Genomic DNA, 22,156 nt, shown 5'->3' with positions numbered 1-22,156 from the left:
GAAGAAGGGTAGCCTAGGCCCATTTCCTCCCCTGCCCCCTTCTAGTTCCTAACTTTGCTCTTCTAAGCGTCTACCTGTGAACATGTTGTATACACCCCCTTTGCATGTTCACATTCACTTGCCTGTCCATCTAATTGAAGTCTGTCTAAGAGGCCAGCGGCTAAGAATGCATCTGATCCCTGTTATGTGCCAGCATGTTTAGAGACACATTGGTAGCACGTTCAGAAACATACATGTCTTTACTTGCTCTTCCATGAGTACATGAACCAGCATGTGTGAACTTGTGTCCCTGAATGCAAATCACAACAGGTACATCCAGACAGACTCCTGGATACATTCAGGACTACGGTTTTCATAATCCACCTGAGGCAGCGACTGAATGATTTGTTTTTCCTCTCTTGGGATCCACTTTGCTGGATTTACTCCCTGATGAGAAAATGCAGACAAAGCAAGCAAACAGGTAGATAGATTATAGACCCTACTCAGTCTAGAATAGTAACATTTTTAATATTAAAAAAAGTGGAAAATACAGGGATGGTGTGTTTAGGATTGTTCAACAGGTTTAATTTCAAAATGCTCCTCTTCAAACATACAAATGAAGGACCTAGCTCTTTAATCTACAGGAGTGCTTTGTCATCTATTTATTGTCAGCATCAGCTGGAACAATGACAATCTTCTGCTGTCTAAAGAGTTCCTACAAAAACCACGTATAACCCAGAATAAACATTTCTTGTTATAATGAATGCCTTGTTATAACTAAGGGTGTGGCCCTTCCATGCCTAGGAGGAACAGGATGAACCTTTCCTTTTGAAAAGTCTTTTCAGAGCTGCACCAACCCCAGTTCCTGCAGCTCTTCTTCATGTGACATAATTTTTCCAGGTCCTTCATCCTCTTGCTTATTCTTTTCTGCCTCTGCTTCAGTTTGTCATTGTCACCCCACTGAGCATAGTACTCCAGATGTGTACAGAATAGTACACAGTACATTGGCACTTAATTAGCTTTCAAGTCTATCAGTGTATGTGCTGCCATTTCCTAGATACTCATGAAAGCCAAGGAGTTTTTCTGCAAATAGAAACTGATAGAACCCCATATCTCGGGTAAAATGAACTGTCACCTTGGTAATGTTATTGTAGCTATATTGTCCTTTGCTCTGTTTTCCTGGATTTCTCTTTTCTCTATCAGTAAACGTTTGCCTATTGTTGACATTGTGACATAGCAACTTGGATCAAGAAAAAAAATGGTATTAGACAATCTATTTGTAGGGCATTGGATATAGTGCTGGTCTTGGAGTCAGGAAGACCCCAAATCCTGATTTATATACTTACAAGCTGTGTGATGCCTCATAGGGTTGTTGTGAGGATCAGAGGAGGGCACATGTTTAGGCTTTGCAAACCTAAAATTCCTATATAAATGCTAGCCATCATTGTAGATGCAATCATAGCATTCCAGGTTTAGTATAAACATTTTAGATAATTTAGTATTTACTAGATTTACAGTACTTTTTACAGAAGAGACAAAATGTATTCTGAATAAAACTCTAGTACTTCATGCATTTGATTTTACTTTATGGGTACTTTCTTTACTGATGATAGTTTTCATCACCATCACACCTTGGCAGATAGCCTGAGTTACTACTGAAGAAGAAAAAAATAATCATTATCTGTTGGCCAGCCTCTTGAAAATGAACCCCTCTGCACTTAGCTGGCCCAGTCCTTAGACAAAAGTAATGCAGTCAATATTGTAAGTACAATTTTCAAAGTTTGTTTAGCTTGGTGGAACCTGAGGGCTTGTGCTCTTCTTGGAGTAGCTTTCAGGAACTCTGGGATACCTCTGCTTTGTGGTGAGGCATTGTAGGAAGACTTGAGTGAAGGATACTAGTTATCTATTGAAAGTGACATCACATTCTGCATCCTGAATGAAGTTATAAAGCAGTGCATTTGATAAATTACAGACACACTGCCTGTCATTCAGTAATCCTAAATTTTTCAGATTTAAGAAATGGACAGAGGGACATGTAGTATCAAGATCCTAGTTCTCCAGGTTACCAATGCGATGAGTAACCTTGGGCCAAGCACCTTACCTCTTTGGGCCTTAACCTTTTCACCTGTAAAATGAACATTTCTGAGTTTTCTCTTCCAGATCTAAGTTTTAAATGAATCAAATAAAAAAAGTTATTTCCAATACTCTGTGTAGATTAGCCTTTTGTTTGTGATTGGATGACTTACCTGTTGTTTTTACTTCTTTGTGACTATGCTCCATGCATGAATTTCTTTTGACAGAAAAAATTTCTGTTCTTTAAACTCTGAAATAGTCATAATTTCTCCATTTTTTTCTGTCATGATCTCTTATATTTGACCCATTTACCCAGCTCCTTAGCATTTCTTTCCATCCGTTTGTTACATCAAGAATTCTATGTTTAGAATAAGTTCAGCCTTTGTTGTTAATGACAGTAACATTTTAAACATCCATCTTTTTGTGTGTGTGTTCATCTCTTCAAATGTCCATAAATCAGGTCACCTAAGGTTCTGCTTTTCCTTCTTACCTCTTCTCTCAACCTCTATTCTGTGTCCTTACTTTTTCTATGAAAAGATGAAGCCTAGGCACAGATGAGATCCAATTACTGTCTTAAGAAGTAATACTATTTTTTTTCAATTTATATTGAATTTAGAATTAATGGATTGAAATCATTTTGATTAAAAACACAAATTCTGATCATGTATTATTCTTGTACATCTGGTATTGATGAATACTTTTAGAATTTCTATAGAATAAGTATTAAACTTATTTCAGGGCATGTTCAAAAAATAATGCAGAAGCAAAGGTTTTGTACAGGTCAGTTTCTTCTTAATGAATGTTTCTTCAGACCTCCGAATATTGAAGTATAATACTATCCTTGTGCTTATGAGGAAGCCAAAATATATGTGGAGAAAATGACCCACTTTAGATGGCTAAATTGGTCACTAGAACTAAGGACTCCCCTGTTGTAGCTGTCATTCAGGCAGTTCTTCTGTGGCACTATGGGTATTTTAAAGATACTAAATAATAGAAATCATAGAACCTTGGGGTTGAAAAGCACCTTGGAAGAACATTTCATCCAACTTCCTTTCCAGTATGGTCCCTTTTACAACATTCTTGGCTGGTAGTGAGAAACTTTGTAAGCATTTTTAATGATTGCGTAGTCACTTCCTTAGGACTTAATTAGTTCTACTTTTGAATATATCAAATGGTTCTTTATATTGAGCTAAAATCTACCTCTACCTATTGGTACTAATTCTATACTTTGGAGGCAGCCTAATGTCCTGGAAAGAGTATTGATTGGATTTGCAATCCTAGGATTTTGGAGACCAGCCATGATGGATAAATAGGAGGAAGCAGTACAGCCCAACTTCATCTCCCTGCTGGCTTCCCCCTTGCCCCCAACTCCAATAAAGATCTAAGAACAGCACCATACTGAGTCCTGGAAAAGAAATGAGAATTAGGACCTGGAAAAGGATGAGAGGTAGGGCTTGGAAAAAGAATTGACAACTTAACACAAAAGGTACAAAACCTCCAAGTAACAGGCTCCTTGAAAATTATAATGGGCAAAACCAAAGTTAATGACTATACAAGACAATAAGAAATATTAAAACAAAGTCAGAAGATTGAACCAAATCAAAGAAAATGTCAGGTTATCTCCTATATAAAAAATTGAAACAGACCAAGAGCTAATTTTAGAATCATTGAATTACCTGAAAACCATGAACAAAACAAGAGGCTAGATATCATATTTCAAGAAGTTGTGAAGGAAAACTGCCCAGACTTACTAGAACCAGAGGAAAAGGTGAAAACAGAAAGAATCCACTGGCCACCTCCTCAAAGAAACTCCCAAGAAGAAAACTCTCAGGAATTGAATCATATCCAGAATCCAGAGCTCAAAGGAATCTTAGGACCTGGGTTCAAACCCCAGTTCTTTCTTTACTTCTTGTGTAACTGGACAAATCACTGAACCTTTCTAGACCTCAGTTTCCTAATTTGTAAAATAAGGGAGTTGGATTGATGACTTCTGAGGTCTCCTCCAGCTTTAAATATCTAGCCCTGTAATCAAATTTAACTACACAGAAAGTCCACTCCTGCCTCTATGCGAGAAACCTTCTAATATCTGAAGATGGCTTTAGTGTCCCACTATGTCCTGACTCAAAGGAAGTTTTTTTTTTTTTTAAAGTGAGGCAATTGGGGTTAAGTGACTTGCCCAGGGTCACACAGCTAGTAAGTGTTAAGTGTCTGAGGCCGAATTTGAACTCAGGTCCTCCTGACTCCAGGGCCGGTGCTCTATCCACTGCACCACCTAGCTGACCTCACCCCCCACTATGTCCTAACAGTCTTGAATTCCTTCAGCCATTCCTTATGTGATGTAGTTTCTACTTCCTTTCACTCTCCCTTGTTTTTACTTCAGGTTTTCAGTGTTCCTCTTAGAGTGTGGTACACTGAATTGAACTTCAAATGTGATTTCAATAGTCAGACTGTTATCTTCCTTGTCCTAGATGCTTATACTTCTCTTCATGGATCCAAACATTACATTAGATTGTAAAGCTGGTTTTCCTTACCCCAGTTGGCTGCTCATGCCCATCTGCTGTATAACTGGAGCATCTGATGATCCTTGCTCTTGGTTTCTAGAGAGCAGCTTGAAGCCAGAATCAGAAAAATGTGTTTGAAGAATAATATGTAATTAAATAATCAAAACTGAGAGATCGGAGGCGGCTAGGTGGCGCAGTGGATAGAGCACTGGCCCTGGAGTCAGGAGGACCTGAGTTCAAATATGGCCTCAGACACTTGACACTTACTAGCTGTGTGACCCTGGGCAAGTTACTTAACACCCATTGCCCTGCAAAAAAACAAAAAACAAAACAAAACAAAAAAAGTGAGAGATCATTTGAATGAGCAACCTAAAACAGTGACTAAAATCTAACCATCTAATAAAATTAGACCTTGTGGCTTTCTGAGAGTATTTCATTGTTAGATGCTGACTGAGGGGTTCCTTCTGCATTGAAAGTAATATGTAGTTCCCTCTCATCTAATGTTGATCTGTCCTTGACTTTTGTCCTGTCATTTCTTGGGTGTACCAGGCAAGACAGTTGATCAGCAATTATTGAGTACATACTGTGTGTTCTGTATTGTGAGGACTAAGGATAATATGAGAGATCATAATAGATTACATATCTGTAGCACCTTAAAGTGTATTAAAATGCTTCCTGCCCAGAACTCTGTGGTATAATGAGTACAGTTATTGTCCATATTTTACAGATGAGAAACTCAGAGAGGTGACCTGATTTTCTCAAATACACACAACTGATAATTATCATTTCTGGGAGATTCAAGCCCATCTCTCTTGATTTCAAGTGTGGTGCTCTTCCCACAGTACTACTACATTACAAGAGAAGCATATGCTCTGAGTCTCCTCTCCCTTATTTTGGCACATTGATTTCTTTCTTTTTTTTTTAATTAATAAAGTATTTTATTTTTTTTTCCGTTACATGTAAAGATAGTTCTTTTTTTTTTTTAATTTTTTTAAAAAATTTTTTAGTGAGGCAATTGGGGTTAAGTGACTTGCCCAAGGTCACACAGCTAGTAAGTGTTAAGTGTCTGAGGTCGGATTTGAACTCAGGTACTCCTGATTCCAGGGCCGGTGCTTTATCCACTGTGCCACCTAGCTGCCCTGGCACATTGATTTCTTAACAGTAATAACTTTGTCGAGTGAATGAATAGCTTATAACTGTTCACTCACCATGCAGTCATGGAGACTGCAAAATAATTGGGGAAAGAAAACTAATATACAGGAATTCATTAGAAAATAGTATTTGTGTGGGACATAAACATAGGGTTTCAGGCATTGTAGCCTTAGAGCTGGAAGGAAGAAGTCATCACAATCCAGCCCTCTAAAGATGAGGAAACTGAGGGTCAAAGTCCAAGATATTATCGCCTTACAGAATTGCAGTAGGGAGCTACTGAAAATTTGGTTTGTATGTGTGTCAAACAATGGCTTGAGAAAAAGCTGAGAAATACTGTTAGGTTATATGATGTCACTTGACTGGATCTTTTAGGTCAGATGTACCTCAAATTAGACAGTTTTGTACTAAATTCATATTCATACTTGTTCTGACTTTCATCTACTTTTTGGTCTTGAATAGTTTAGATAAAACTGCATTCAACTTCATATTACAGATGACATTGTGCAATTTTAGATTGAAGATTTCATGTATAATTCTTCATTTTTGAAGTTTGCCTGATAGTACAAATGTGCCAGTGTAGAGACACTTTTTCCCTCCTCTGTATTTTTTGAATACTTCAAAGTGTAGTCTTAATGTTCTCCAGCCTCTGTTATTTTTCAAATTTTGACAAAAAATTATTTTCTAAATATTTTATCAGCACTTATATGGCAGAGTTGCAGCTGGAAGTGGTGAATCATCAGTGCAGAGCATTGCAGGAGGGGCCCCTTTCTACCCCTGGCCCTGCTGACTCTGTTGGAACTGAGGGGAAAGTCACCCAGATGGCATTTGACCTGTTTAAGCATGGATTACATTCTTTATTATTGTAGATTTATACCTATGTTAAAATGTGGACATGAAGTCTTCATTTTTAAAATCTTGTCCTATGTTGGTAAAACATAGCACTGCATTCATAGATGAAGCCAAATTACTTTATCTAGAAATAGTGCTAGTATATAACATTTAACTAGGGTAGAACATTTTACTTTAAAAAGTAATTCACTGGCAGTCTCATTATCCCTGCCCTTGCTTTCAGGTGATGATCCTTCTGTATGTAGGACAGTGAGACTATTACAGTTTAAGATGAAGGGAGAGGACACTGTACCCATATTCTTATGTATGTAGTCTCTGTCTTAGAGAGGGACATATCCCATACTCTAGGCCTTGGATATATATTTTAAAAATTATGATGGTAATATCTACCATTTACACAGAGCTTTAAGGTTTGTGAAGCACTTTACATTATCTCATTTGATTCTCACAACAGTCTTACAAGGTAGGTGCTGTTTTTAATCTCCATTTTACAGATGAGGAAACTGAGGTTGAGAGAGCTTAAATGATTTTCTCAGGGTCATACAACTCCTCGCTGTCTGGGACTGGATTTGAATTCAGGTCTTCCTGATTCCAAATCTAATACTCTGTTGACTCCACCACCTATTGTCTTACTGATCTGAACAGTATTTTTAATAACCAAAAGACCTTTCCTTGTGTCACTTCCTATGTGAGCAATTTTTCTCTGAGATCTTTTAGAGCAGGGATTGTTTTATTCTTTGCATTTGTATCTTGTGCCGTTACAGTGCCTGGCACATGGTAGGCACTTAAGAAATGCTCCTTCGTTGATTCACCCCCCCCAAACCATTGCTAGTACCTACTGTTCCCCTTTACATTGTATTTCCTTTGTATAAACTTAATTGTGTACATTTCTTTCCTGGTAGAATGAAAGCTACTTGAGGCCAGGGGAAATTCATATTTCGTATTTTTGTATCTTTAGTGCCAAGCACAGTGCCTGGTATATAGTAGTCATTTAATAAATACTTGCTGATTATTGGTCCTACTGTTTTCTCTATCTTGCTCTGCATGTCTCTATCCATCTACTTCCTGCTCCCTGTTGAATTTAATTAAGGTCAACAAGCATTTATTAATGGATTCATAACTCCTAGTCCCAGCCCATGCCATAGCTGATGGAGAGAATTTAGATATCATCTAAATTCTGTAGTCCATAGTATAATTTGGAATAGGAAATAGTGCTCCAGGAGGGAAAAAAATAAATTAACTACTAAATTCAAATTTCAAGCATCAAACCAATGGTCTTTTCTCATTGTATATCACTAGCACAGACATTATACTTTATCAGTTCCAGTATTTCCCTTTTGGGGATTATATAACCCTCTATACCTCTCTGGTCATTCTTTTTATCTTCTGCCTTATGTTAGAATTATTTGTGTGTTTGCCTCTTCTCTTTGCTATTGAAGTATAAACTCTGTAAAGAAAGAGGCTGTCTTATTACTTTTGGTATTCCCCAGAGTTTAATACATTTTGCCAGTAGGCACTAAATAAATGCTCAATGAATGAATTAAATATGAATCTTTCCCTGAGATGATAAACAAAGATTTTGCCCAAAGCCACTCAGGTTACAGTTCAGAAATAGAATTTTGCATTTTCACATTCCTCTGCTCTACTAGACTGTGTCTTTCCATTTAAATTTCTAATATGCAGTTTAAAACACTGCATAATTCTCCATAGATACTTAGAATTTGTAAGTTAGATTCTAGTAATTGTGCTGCCTCTTTACTTTTTGAAATGGGCATAGTTTAGGGGCATTTTGACAAAGCAGGGCATTTTTATGATCCCTACTTTTTTGTGTTTTTCTTTTTACAGTTGAAAGGGAATTTGATTTATTTATTGTTAATTTTTTAAAAAAAATTTTAAACATTTGGTTTTTCAAAATTTTGAGTTCCAAATTCTCTCCCTCTCCTCCTGTCTCCCTGAGATGGTAAGAAGTTTGATATATATTATACATGTGCAGTCATGTGATCCCCTATATCTTAACTAGGATATCCATTGAGGAAGACTTGTTATAATGCATATGAAGAAGTGTTATTTTAGGATTTAGCACATTATGAATTTGTGAGAAAAATGAAAAGTTGACCCTCACAAGTGCTTTGTAGTAAATTTTCATAGAGAGAAACAGCTATTTAAAAACAAAAGTGAATAAGCTCTTAATTTATTCAGAGAAAATTTTTTTTAAAGTAATAACATAATTTCTTGGGTCATTTTATCTTTTATGAGCAAAATTTTTTTAAAAAATCCTTTCTTTCTTCCCATTTTGGATATGAAGAGCTCCCCACCCAAGTATTGCATAGTATAATTTGAAAATTTAAGTTGACAGTTTGCATGAAATTATTGAGTAATGTATGTCCATGTTGTGAATAATTTAGTAAATGCAATATTTATCAGTGTCAGAATAGATTTGGTTCTTATTTTTAACATCTGAAGGGCATTCTTTAATATGGACTACGCATTACAATAAGAGAGAATAAAAACATATGATGGGGTTTTAGTTACTGAAATTGGGCTCTGCTGAACTCAGGCTCTGAACCTCACTTGGGTAGTTCTGGATTGCCTAGGAATACTTTGGGTAATGAGAATAGGAGATATGGCTGGAATGACTTATTTGGGGCTTAGCTGTTGGGAATGCCTGATTAGGCATTGAAAGATTTGGAAGGATTCTGGCCACACTTCAGTCCAGGAGTTCTTAACCTTCAGTCCAGACCTTGTTTTTTAAAAAAATTTGATAACTGGATTTCAATACATTTAATGTCCTGTATATGTTATTTTATGCATTAAAAAACATTTGTTTTGAGAAGTGGTCCACAGTCTTTGCCATACTTGCAGAAGTGTCCATTACAGACCCCCTGGTCTGACGGTTCAGATGCATTCTAGGGGTAATGCAGACTAAAATAGGTTCCTTGTGAGCCTATTTTACATCCTGGAGTAGGAGAAGTTAGGATAAATTAGAATTGGCCTACTCACATGGGAGTTTATTGGACTAAGAGTAATTTTGTGCCTGGGGCAGCTAGGTGACGCAGTGGATAGAGCACCGGCCCTGGAGTCAGGAGGACCTGAGTTCAAATGTGACCTCAGACACTTGACACCTACTAGCTGTGTGACCTTGGGCAAGTCACTTAACCCCAATTGCCTCACCAAAAATAAATAAAATAAATAAATAAAGAGTAATTTTGTGCCTGCAGTAGGACCTGTTTGATGCTTGTGGGTCCTAAATCTGACCCAGTCTAGAATTCCATTCTTTGAGATTACCCAGGGGAGCCCCACTGTTTATGTTATGGGTCCATTGAAAAGGGTGGAAAGGAAGCCTGTTTTTCCTGGGCACTGAGACATAGGATTTTATACACCCTATCAACAATTTTTTGGGAGTTCTGTAATGGGAAAATGCTGGCATATTATATTATTCTCTGAACCCATACACCTTATTCTCCATGCATTATTTTATTTTTCACTTGCTTAACGACTCCTATTTTGGGGTGAAGTAAAGGCTTAATGGATTATTGGAATGTACCCCAGAGGTAGCCCTCTACTACAACCCACACCTGGCCAGCAATCCACTTCTGCCTATCAAGTAAGTCATCCAGCATTTGCTTGAATACTTCTGGTGGAGGAGAACATAGAAGGTGACAAGATTGCTCTGCTAAGCCTAACAAATTCTGATTGTTAGAAAGTTTTTCCTAGCATATAACCTAAATCTGTGCCTCTGCTACTTCTATATATTATTGCTCATTCTGCCCTTTGGGGCCCAGCACATCAAGTGTAATCCCTCTTTGTGACAGCTCTTGAAGAAAACTATCATGTTCTTCCTCCCTCAAGGAATCTCTTCTCTAGGTTAAAAATGCCTATTTTCTTCAACTGATCTTTCAGTACCTTGCTTAATCGCATGGCCTTTTTTGTCATTCTGGCCTTTGTCATTCTGATCTGGGCTCTGTATGTTTTCCAGCTTATCATTGTTGTTTCTAAAATGTGGCACCCAGATCTGAACACAATACTCTAGATGTGAATTGATCAGAATACAGTGGAACTATCACTACTATTCTGGGAAGCTAGCCTAAGTTCTTGTGTGTTACATGTGAAAAAAACAGCTTTCACTCAAATTGTGTAGATTTTTCAACATCCCTTCTAATGAGAATAGATTGCTAGAGAAATGTTGACAGATTTGTTCCTTTTGTATCTATTTGTTGTCTTTCCAATTTTATCTATGAATGTTTTTTGAATGATATAACTTTGTTCTTAATCTGTTTTCTGTAGCCTCAACTTCATCTTCCATTGCTTTTTGTTGTTTTGTGAGGCAAGATTATTTATAATTTCCTGCCTCCTTTTGTTCTTATTATTCACACACTGCCAATGCCTCAACCTCTGGTTACCCAAGCCATCTGCTTTTTCCACTCCTTCCAAATTGCTGACTTCTGTTGGAGGAAGTCACTGAACTGTGTTTTCTAGGTGTACCACAAAGTCATATTCTCTAATCTTATTTGGATTTATAAGAAATCTTGTATTCTTCCCTGATCAACTCTAATAGTCTATGATACTCCTTGTAGTGGTTGTTGCAAACTTTCTCTCCTTTCCAGCCTTCACTACCGTCCGTCCTACTATTTTTTTCTCTCACCAGACAACCTTGGTTTCTACTTTCCTGAGAAATCCAAGGGCATCCATTGTGAGTTCCTTCATCTCTCTTATATCCACACCTCATGATCCCTTTCCATCTTTACCATCTTCACTTGTCCTCTCTATTTTACTCTGATCTCTGGAATAGAGGTGAATGTTTTCCTTGCAAATCTCTCTTTGCCACCATTATTCCCACGGCCTCCTTTGTGCTCTGGGAGCTTGTTTCATAAATAATTCTAAATGTGTGTCATTGTGTGATGCTTTTACTTCTTGTCTGTGTATGTTTTAGTGTGTCTCTACTCACCATCATACTAGTTCTTTCCTGATTTGCCTACATAGCTTGCTCATGTCTCTCCCTAACATAAAAAACCTTCACTTGACTCTGCCATCTCTTTAAATTAGGGGATTTTAGGGTTTTTGTGTATCATATATTGCTTTGGCAGTCTGAAACCTATGGATTCCTTCTCAAAATAGTGTTTAAAAATAGTTGAAGAAAAAAATTTGTTAGAGGTTAGTGAAAATAAAAATGCATTTTTTCCCATTTAAGTTCACAGACCCTTAGGTTAAGAACCTCAGTTTTAAACTACCATCTTGCATGCCCTTGCCTTTCATTGCCAATTGCTTGGTTATCTATACTTACTACTTCTAATTACTACCCAGTCACTTCCCCAACCCCTCATGATCTGTCTTCCAACTCAACCATTTCACTGAAACCACTCTCTTAAAGGTTAGTAATGCTTTTTAAATAACTAAATCCAATGTCCTTTAAAAAAATCTTCTTCATCTTTTTTTCTCCAACCTTTGACACTGTTGACCATCCTTTGCTCATGTCTAATCTGTCCTCCTTTTTTTGACACTGATTTCTCCTTTTCTTGGATCATCTTCCATCTGCCACCTCCTCATCATGGTTCCCCAAGGCCTTGTCCTCTACCCTCTATTCGTCTTTCTCTGTATCCCTTTTCTTGGTGATCTTATTAGCTCCCATGGACTGCAGAGATGATTCCTAAATCTTCACAGTAGTAATAGTCTCTATTCCTGAACCCTTGCCACACATTTCCAGGGGCCTGTTGTATACCTCCACCTAGATATCTTTTTGGTATCTGAAATTCAGTATGTCTAAAACAGAACTTATATCTTCCTATCCCTTCTCTAAGGGGCAGCTAGGTGGTGCAGTGGATAAAGTACCAGGCCTGGAGCCAGGAAGGCCCATCTTCCTGAGTTTAAATCTGGCCTCAGACACTTACCTGTGTGAGTCTGGGAAAGTCACTTAACCCAGTTTCCCTTACTTTCCTAATCTGTAAAATGAGCTGGAGAAAGAAATGGCAAAATTCAAGTATCTTTGCCAAGAAAATCCCAAATGGGGTCACAAAGAGTTGGGACATGACTGAAACAACTGAACCACAACAAATCACTTCTTCAAACTTCCATTTCTACTAAGGACCCCACTATCTTTCTAGTTACCCAGCTTTATAACTGTTATCTTTGATAATCTTTGATTCTTTCCCTCACCTTTTCCTCTACCCTTCAATCAGGTGCAAAGCCTTAACAATTCTGCCTCCACAATCTTGAGTATGCATCCCTTTTTCTTAAATCACATAGCCGTCATCTCATTTTGCTTGTATTATTGTCATAGCCTTCAGTCTCTCTCCTTTCCAAACCATATTTCACAACCGCTGTCAAGTATACTTAACTAAGGTTCACGACTGTAATTTCACTGCTCAAAACTATCTCTAGTTCCCTGCTTTTTCACTTCTTCCAAGTGACATTAAAGGCCATCTATAGCTTGACTCCAATCTACTTTTCACATTATTTCTCTTCTTGTACTTCACATTCCAGCCAAACTGAAGAGGCTTTTCTCCTAACTCAAAATTTCATCTCCTACCTCTCTATATTTGCTCAAGCTTTCTGTAATGCCTGGAATGTGTTCTGAACTAATCTTACCTTTCACAGTCCTCACCCTCCTTTAATACTTTTTCCTGTGAAGCCTTCCTTAATTCTTCTAGACACTAATGTTCTTTTGTTCCTTTTTGTGCCTTCTACTTACTTGTCTAAATATTGTATCTTCCCTTGAGGGGTTGTTTCATTTTTGTCTTCCTAATCTTAGCATCCAATTCAGTGCTTTGCATAGTCCTTCATTCTCCACACTCTGTTGGCATAAACCTTTTGAGAATCCAGGATCATATCCATGATTCAGGTACCATGAGACTTCAGTGTAGGACTTTTGTGAAGGGCATTTGCCATTTACCAAGTATTATTAAATTTAAGCATGCAGTAACCTGGGATCGGCAGTTCTTATAATTGATACTTGTATATGTAGGTTTTGCTGTGTATATTTGCTGTGTATATTTATGATGTTAATTCCTTCATTTATTCAATCATTGACTTATTTACCAGTAAACATTTGTTAAGTATTTGCCACATACAAGTCACTGTCTCAGGTAGTGGTGATTGTTTTTTTCTTTCAGACACATTATTTTTTATCAGCATTAGAAGCCTGAAGGCTCCACTAATGGAGATGGGCAACTTCTGTGTCATTTATAGTTTTTTGCGCACTGTCTGGGGCACTAAGAAATTAAGTCATTTGCCCATTGTCACATAACCAGTGTTTACAAGAGGTAGGACTCAAACCCAGGGCTTCCTGATTCCAAAGCCAGCTCTATACCCTTCTGTGTCTAATTGTCCTAGGTATTGTGGGAAATAAAAAGAAGAATGAAATATATACTGAAACTGCTCTTAAGAAGATTTCTGTCTAGTAGATGTGATAAGAATAGTTTGTAGATAACTAGAATGGAAAGTTAAATGGGACATATACCATTAGAAAATCACAGACTACTTTGGGAGTTTAAAGGAAGGAAAGTGGCCACAGAGAGGGGAGGGAGAGTCTATGTATGGAATTTTTCACCTTATGCAGAAATGTAGAAATGCTGCATAAAAGAATGGACCATAAAATGTAATTTCTCTTTTTCTCAAGAAGACTACCCTAAAAGCTATTATTATTATTTTAAACGTCTTAAATCCAGGCCTGTCTCATTTCGAGTTTAATGAGAAGTGTTCTCTTGTAAATTTTCTTGGATTCACATTTTGTTTGTATTGTTAACCATGTGCCTCATTTTTCTAGCATAAATACTTAATATGGTCCTAGAATTCTCTGGTGGTACTATCAGGAGAGACATATGTTTTCCGTTGGAACCTAGTTAGGCCTTGTGCTAAGGGAATACACTGTCCTCATCTGCTTAATTAGAGAATGTATTGTTACTGTCTTTCTACCCTTACATATAAAATTTACATGCACACAAAGAGAAAAAAACGCTGGGTAAAGCTGTTGTATAAAAATAACCTTTCTTTGGGGTGAGAGGAGGTAAATTAATGATAGCATAAAGGTGACACTGTTGTCTAAATCTCCTTATGAGTAGTTTGATTGTACCATTATGGCATATTCCCCTTTAAGGAAGATGGGAGTGGTAGGGAAAACAAACACCCCCCAAAAACATAGTTAGGAAATGAGCATAGAGGCATAAAAGGGTTTTCTCTAGAACATATATTCTTAACCTTTTTAAAGGGTCATTGTAGTCTCCAGTAGTCTGGTAATGGTGATGGGTTCATCAGAATAATATTTCTAAATGCTTTAAAAAATTCATAGTATTATAAAGAAAATAAATTGAAATAAAAATATAATTTTTTCACAACTATGTTCACAGGCTCCAGGATTAAGAAGCCTAGTCCTCTAGCCCAACTTCGAGTTATTTCTACTATCAGATTCTTATTTCTTATTAGTATAGGCTTGGGTTGCTGAAATAATTTGGTAGATGTGTTAGTTTTTTATTATCATATCTCAATACTGAATTTCATAACAGAAACAAGATAAAAAAGCTCACTACTGTATTACAGAGTCACTCCACTAGGGTCAAGAAGAGTTTCTAGATAATGAAAGCTATGCTGTAGCATTCCAAGGAAGCCAAGAATCACACTATTTTTCCCATTTCAAAGATCACATTTTACCTACTTATACTTTTTTTACCGTTTATTAAAAATATTAAACAACATAAAAAATTAAATTAAAACTTTGATAGCTTTAAAATAACCTAGAACAGGAATTCTTAGTCTTTTTGTTACATGGACCCCTTTGACAATCTGGTGAAGTCTATGAACCCCTTCCCAGAATAATGTTTTTAAATAAGAAAAATAAAATACATAGGATTACCAAGGAAATAAATTATTTTGAAATAATTATCAAAACAGTAAAAAAAGTTGATGGGCCCTAAGTTAAGAACCCCTCATACAGAGTATATATTGTAAGGGCTAAAATTCTAGCTGTACTGTCTAAAATAACTAATGAGTGGGTTGCCAATAAATTATAAGCTTTAGCAAGAGTTAGACTTTTAAGCATTTATTAAGGAGAATAAGAATTTGGTAACGAGAGAGAGAGAGAAAGGCCTAGATTCATCTATCAAAGGGAGAGCGCATCTTACACTCTGCTCTCAGCCAGAGTCCACACGAAAGGAGAGTGAGAGCGAGAATGCCAGCCTTGCACCCTCTTCCTCCACAAGCAAATGTCACTCCCTGAGGCCAAAGAAAAGCTGCGTGGCCTTGCCCTCGGAGGCCTTCTCCTTATGGTGGAGCTTTCCTACAGTAAATCTCCAGCAGGTGGTGTCACTTTAATCATTACAATATAAAAAAGTTGTTTGCTAATATATGTTGTTGTATTTTAAGATGCATGTTAATCTTACTTTTTCTTCCCAAACTTAAGGAAGTTTTTTTTATCATGAACCTAACAAACACCAAATAAAAAATATGTATTTCTATATACATTGTAGAAGCTAAAAAGGAATACTTTACACTGAATCTCTATTATGTAGAGCTTGCTTTCCTTTTAAAGTATATAATAAATTTAACAGGTTATTTCAAAGGCTTGCTTATGTTTGATAAAGTGGAAGGGGGAGGAAAACATTTTTCTTATATAGTGTGTGGGGGACTGCCTTTATGTATGTATGTGTGTCTGTGTTCACCCATGTGCATGTGAATCATTGATCCAACAAATATTTAATGCCTACTATGTGCTAGTGGTGGTAAAAAAATGAACAAGACTTTGTATATGGAAAAATTATTAACATGTTGTATTCTAGAATTGGTTGTTACATCCCAAGCCTGACATATTTAAGAAATGTTTTTCACAAATGTACACATAAATGTTTCTGCTGAACCTAATGAACGTCTATTTCTCAGACAATACATTCCACTCAGCCACCTAATCCTAATTCTGAAGGATAGGAGTCATGATGATACTGGGGTGGAGGGGCTGAAATGCTCTTTTGCATTCTATTGTGTCCTAAAACTCCTGCCTGGATTTCCAGACCCTTCTATAGTTCTGTGTTAGCCTCAGGACTAGAGGTAGAAACTGAGAATCTTGGAGAAATCTCATCTATGTTTAGCTTGTTCTGCTTTCAGGTTTGAGGTGTTCCTAGGACACAGGGTCAGGGATATTCTTAGGATCAGGGTCGTTATGACAGATGCAATTTAAAATTACTCCAGAATTAATCTTCATCCCCTTTCCCTATAGTTCCAGTCCTAGCTTTGCCTAGGGACCACTTCAGTTAGTGAACTTGGGTATGACTTCCGGGTTCAGTTTCTTCATTTGTATAAATTGAAGGCTTTTGATTTGTGAGATGATCTCTAAGACAGCTCGTTAGGAGGTACTGGGTCTGACTTGAGTTATGACTAGCTATATGTCTTTGTACTGCCTGGAAGCTAAGAATGGTTTTTTGTTTTGTTTTGTTTTTTTTACATTTTAAAATAAATTTTTATTGTATTTAATATAACTTTGGTCCATATACAACCAACCGCTGGTGTAAAACTACTTAGGAATGGGGGCAGCTAGGTGGTGCAGTGGATCTCTATCTAGTGGATCCTGGAGTCAGGAGTACCTGAGTTCAAATCCGGCCTCAGACACTTAACACTTACTAGCTGTGTGACCCAAGTCACTTAACCCCAATTGCCTCACTAAAAAACAAAACAAAACAAAAAAACAAACAAAAAAGACTACTTAGGAATTATCTGTTAGGCAAAGAGGAAGACTTTGGCTTGATATAAATTTACATTAATATTTGTATGAAATGCAATAATCATGTTTGTGATAGAGATTGTCAGGGGAAGTCCTTTATCTGTTGTATTGGGACATATCTTATAGAGTTATTTCTCTGATACACATGACATAAATTATTTAATTGTACCAGACTTGTGATTTCAGTGCTGTAAGGAACTCCCAGTGAGAAGACTCTACCCATCCATGTTTCTCATTGGCGAGTTCAAAGAGTTTTCCTCCCTGGGAGTTTCTTACTTATGTGAAAACTGAAGCTTAGGGGGATATTGAGACTAGATGTATAGATCTGTGAGTCATCTTCATAGAGATGATAGTTAAATATATGGAAGATGATGAAATCACAAAGAGAGGATGCAGAGAAAGAAAAGGAGAGGGCTCCAGACAGAGAACGGGAACCAGCCACATTTTAGAGATGTGATAAGGTTGATGAGCCAGAAAATGAGACTGAGTGAAATGGTCTGATAATAGAGGAAAAAACCAGGAAAGAGTAGTATCCTGAAATCCCAGAGAGGAGGAAGTATCCAGAGGGGAGAGACATGTAGTAGAGGCTCAGAGAATGAGGACTGAGAACAGACTATCAAATTTGGTAATTAAGAAATCAATGATAACTTTGGAGAGAGCACTTTCAGTTTGTGATGGGATTAAAAAAAACAGTTTGCAGTGTGTTGAGAAGTAAAGTGAGAAGAGAATAAGGCAGAGACAGCAAGTTTAAATTTTTTTAGGAGCTTGGCTGAGAAAGAGAGAAAGATAAAAGATGATGATAGCTTAAAGGGATGGTAGGGTCCATTAAAAGTTTTTAAGTGTGAGGAGTCTTGGGCAGTAGGGAAGTAACCAGTAGATAAGGAAAATTGAATATTAGAGAGGGCATAATTGAGGGGACAATATACCAGAAAAAACTGCAGGGGATGGACCCAGGGGCAGAGTTCTCCTTGTCAAGGACAAGGGCAACTGTATATATCTGAGACTGGGACAAAGGAAGAGGAAGTGGGAGATGATGTCAATTATTTTAGATGAAAAGAAGGGGAAAAGAAGTGCTCACGGTGAAAGGCCTCAATTTCTCAAGTAAAGAAAAAGGGGGGGGGGGTCTTTATCTGAGAGACTGGGGAAGAGAAGCATGGAGGCACAGTAAATAGAAGAGAAGGTTTGGAATAGCTTCTGAGGAGACATAAAAGTATGCTTTTGCTTAGTAAGGGTCCAAGTTGAAGTTGGATAACATGAATGTAGTAGTGCATCTACCTAATAAGGTTGTATGACTTCTTCAAGTTTTATTCAGTGTGCTAGAGCAGGAGGGGAAGGAAGCTATGGTGGATTAATCATGGACTGGAGTTTGGCATGGGACAAGGGTGTGAGGTTTTCTGGAGTAGATAAACATGTGGAGTTGAACTGGTTAATTATATGTTCAAGATAGATAGGAGAAAAGGTGACATAAGAAACAGGGTGATAGCCTGAGAAAGTGATAAGGAATGAAGGGACTGAAGGTCTGAAGGCAGAAAATAACAGGGGTATAGCATAAGGCATAATGTCAGTGTTTTTATTATGGAAGTGGCTAATGGGGGAGATCCAGGGTGTGACTGCTCTTGTGTGTGTGTGGCTGAGATACCTTGAAGGTACCTATAATCAAGCACATTTTAGAAGAATGAGACATCAGTGTAGATTTTTGAAGCCCTAAGACTCTAAGGGGAAGAATTTAGGAGGAAAAGAAAGCAGTGAGTCATGTGATCATTTCCTACTTGGCTCCATAATATCTTCAATATCTGATACCTAGAACCTATGAACTAGAGATCTTGATGCAAGGAAGTGAATTCTATCTGGAAACATTAGATTGGGGGAGCTTTTTGAGATCGGGGGACTTTTTTGGCTTTATTTGTATCCCTAGAGCTTAGTATCATGCCTGGCCCATAGTAGGTGCTTATAAATCTAATTGACTAACTATAAACCATGGCTCAACACTGGGATATGGTTATGGAAGGGTATTGCTAATTCCAAAGGAACAGACTGGATCGAATAAATAAATGTTAGATAAATAAATGAGGAATACAAGTTATAAATGATAACTGTTATTTATCTAAAACTTTGTGGATTTCAAGGTTCTTTAAATATTTATCTCATTTAACTCTTCAGAGCAACTATATGTGAGGTAGGTGCTCTTGTAATCATTCACATTTTTGGGAGCCAAGATAATGGTTTAGAGGCAACTCAGCTGAACTCTCTCAACAGTTCCCCTCCTAATAGCTTTAAAATAATGTCTCAAATCAAATCTTGGAGCAACAGAGTCAAACAGAAGGTCAGGGTGGAGACATTTTTGCAGCCTAAGAAAACTTAGGGAGGGTTGGCAAGAGAAGTTTGTGACACTGGGGTGGAAGCCTGTCTGGAGCCCACACACAGTGGCAGCTTTGGGAGCTTGCAGCCCAAAGACAGTGAGAAGGTTGAACAGCAGGTCAGACAGAGATTATGAGGAACCTCTGGCATTGATTGTGAAATCTATTGCTCATATGCAATCCTACTGCTCATACGCAGTTCTGGATTGCAGTTCCAGGGTGGAGAGGAACATTGGAAGTTGGTCATAAGGGATCAAGGTCTCTGGTCACAGTTCCAAGACAAAGAGAGTGCTAGCCCTTGTGACTGCAGGGGACCAAAGGCCCTTCCTGGGTAAAAACCATAGCACAGACCACGAGAGCAGTGACCACACTTTTCACCATATCACAGCACCTTGTAAGCACAAAATCTTTCAGATCTCCAGAACTAGCTCTGGAAATAGCAGCATGAAGCTTAGGACAGTGACTCCCCAACCCCAGGTGAGCACAGCCCAACCTTAACATAAAGGTCAAAGTGAAGAATTAGACTGGAAAAATGAGCAAACAACAAAAAAATAACTTGATCATAAAAAGTTACTAAGGTGGGAAGGAAGACCAAAACAATAAACTTAGAAGAAGACAGTAATATGAAAACATATTAGGAATCTCAAAAAAAAAAATGCTGATTGGGACCCAAAGTCCCTTGAGAATTTCTGGAAGAGATTAAAAAGATAAGAGTGATAGAGGATAAATTGGGACTAGAAATGAGAGTGTTTTAAGAGAAATATGAAAAGAGAATTAACAGCTTGGTCAAAGAGGCACAAAAATACTGAAGAAAAAAGCAACTTAAAAACAGAAATTGCCTCAAGTTAAAAGAGGCATGAAAATTCACTGAAGAAAAGAATTATTAAAAAGCAGAATTGGTCAAGTGGAAAAAACTCACTTAAGAAAATAATTCCTTAAAAATTAAATTGGGCAAGTGGAAGCTAATGACTCCATGAGATGTCAAGAAACAGTAAAAGTCAAAAGAATGAAAACAATATAAGAAAACAACTAATCTGGAAAATAGATCAAGGAGAGATAATTTAAGAATTTAAATTGCTTGAAAGCCAAGATCAAAGAAAGAGCCTAAACATCATCTTTCAAGAAATTACTAAAAGGAAACTGCCCTGACATCTTAGATCCTGAGGGTAAAATAGAATGGAAAGAATCTACTAATCAGCCTCCTGAAAGAGATCCCAAAATGAAAACTCCCAGGAATATTATAGCTAAATTCCAGAGCTCCCAGATCAAAGAGAAAATAATTCAAGCAGCCAGAAAGAAACAATTCAAATATTTGGATTCACAGTCAGAACACACAAGATTTAATGGCTTCCATGTAAAGGTACTGAGGGTTTTGGACAAAGGAACTAGGATTACAACCAAGAATAACATATCTAGCAAAACTGAGTATACTCTTTCAGGGGAAAAATGATATTTAGTGAAATAGGGGGTTTTCAGGTATTCCTGATGAAAAGACCAGAGCTGAATAGAAAATTTGACATTCAAACATAAGACTCAAGAAAAGCATAAAAGGCAAACACCAAAGATTAATCATAAAGGTTTCAATAAAGTTAAACTGTTTTCATTCCTATATGGAAGATGATACCTGAAATTCCTATGAACTTTATCATATTAGGGTCAGTTAAAAGGAGTTTACATAGCTAGAGGTCATATGAGTCAATTATGTTGGAATTATCTCTAAAAAAAATGAAGGGGTGAGACAGAGGTATGCACTGGGAGAAGGGGGAAGGTAGAGGTAGAATGGGGACAATTTTTCTTACATAAAAGGTATGTAAGGAAGAGCTTTTACATTGGATGGGAAAATGGGGGATAGGGTGGCAAAAGCAATGCTGGGACTACACTCAGTATATTTAGTTCAAAGAGAGAAGAATGTGTGTATGTGTGTATATATCTATACATGCATATATATATATATACATACACACATATATATGTGATTTATATGTATATGCATACATACACACACACATACTCAGTTGGGAATTAAAATATAACTTACCCAATAGGGAAATATGAAAGGAAGGGGGAAAACGGAAAGGTAGAAGAGATGATAAAAGGGGAACAGATTAAGGTAGTGCACTGGTTAGAAGCAAATAGACTTTTGAGGAGGGACAGGATGAAAAATAGAAGAAGAAACAGAAGAAAAATGGGATAGAGGGAATAGCACAGTAATCATAACTGTGAATAGTGAATGGAAAAATGAGAGCAGGAGGCTATCAGAAAAACCCAGAAGACCTACATGATGCTAGATGCAATGTGAAGTGAACTGGTAAACAAAATAATAGCAATACTGTAGAGATGATCTGCTGTGAATATCTTGGTTATTTTCAGCAATGCAGTGATCCAAGACAACTCTGAAAGGTCCTATGAAAAAAATGGAGTCCATCTACAGAGAGAACTAATGGTGTCTGGATACAGATTGAAGCATAATTTCTTTTGTTAGATTCCTTCATCTAAAGTTTGTTTTTGTCTGATTTTCGTTTCACAACCTGGCTAATGTGGAAATG

General features: G+C 37.2%; 1 protein-coding gene across 1 annotated transcript in view; it reads left to right on the top strand.

The window, feature by feature from the left end:
- Positions 1 to 22,156, top strand: part of RETREG1 (reticulophagy regulator 1) — a 166,005-nt gene that overhangs the window by 645 nt on the left and 143,204 nt on the right. The window lies entirely within an intron of this gene.

This window comes from Dromiciops gliroides, chromosome 1 (assembly GCF_019393635.1).
Source record: "Dromiciops gliroides isolate mDroGli1 chromosome 1, mDroGli1.pri, whole genome shotgun sequence".
Lineage (NCBI taxonomy): Eukaryota > Metazoa > Chordata > Mammalia > Microbiotheria > Microbiotheriidae > Dromiciops > Dromiciops gliroides.
Note: the sequence above shows the minus strand (reverse complement) of the source record. Positions and strands in the feature narration are given on the sequence as shown.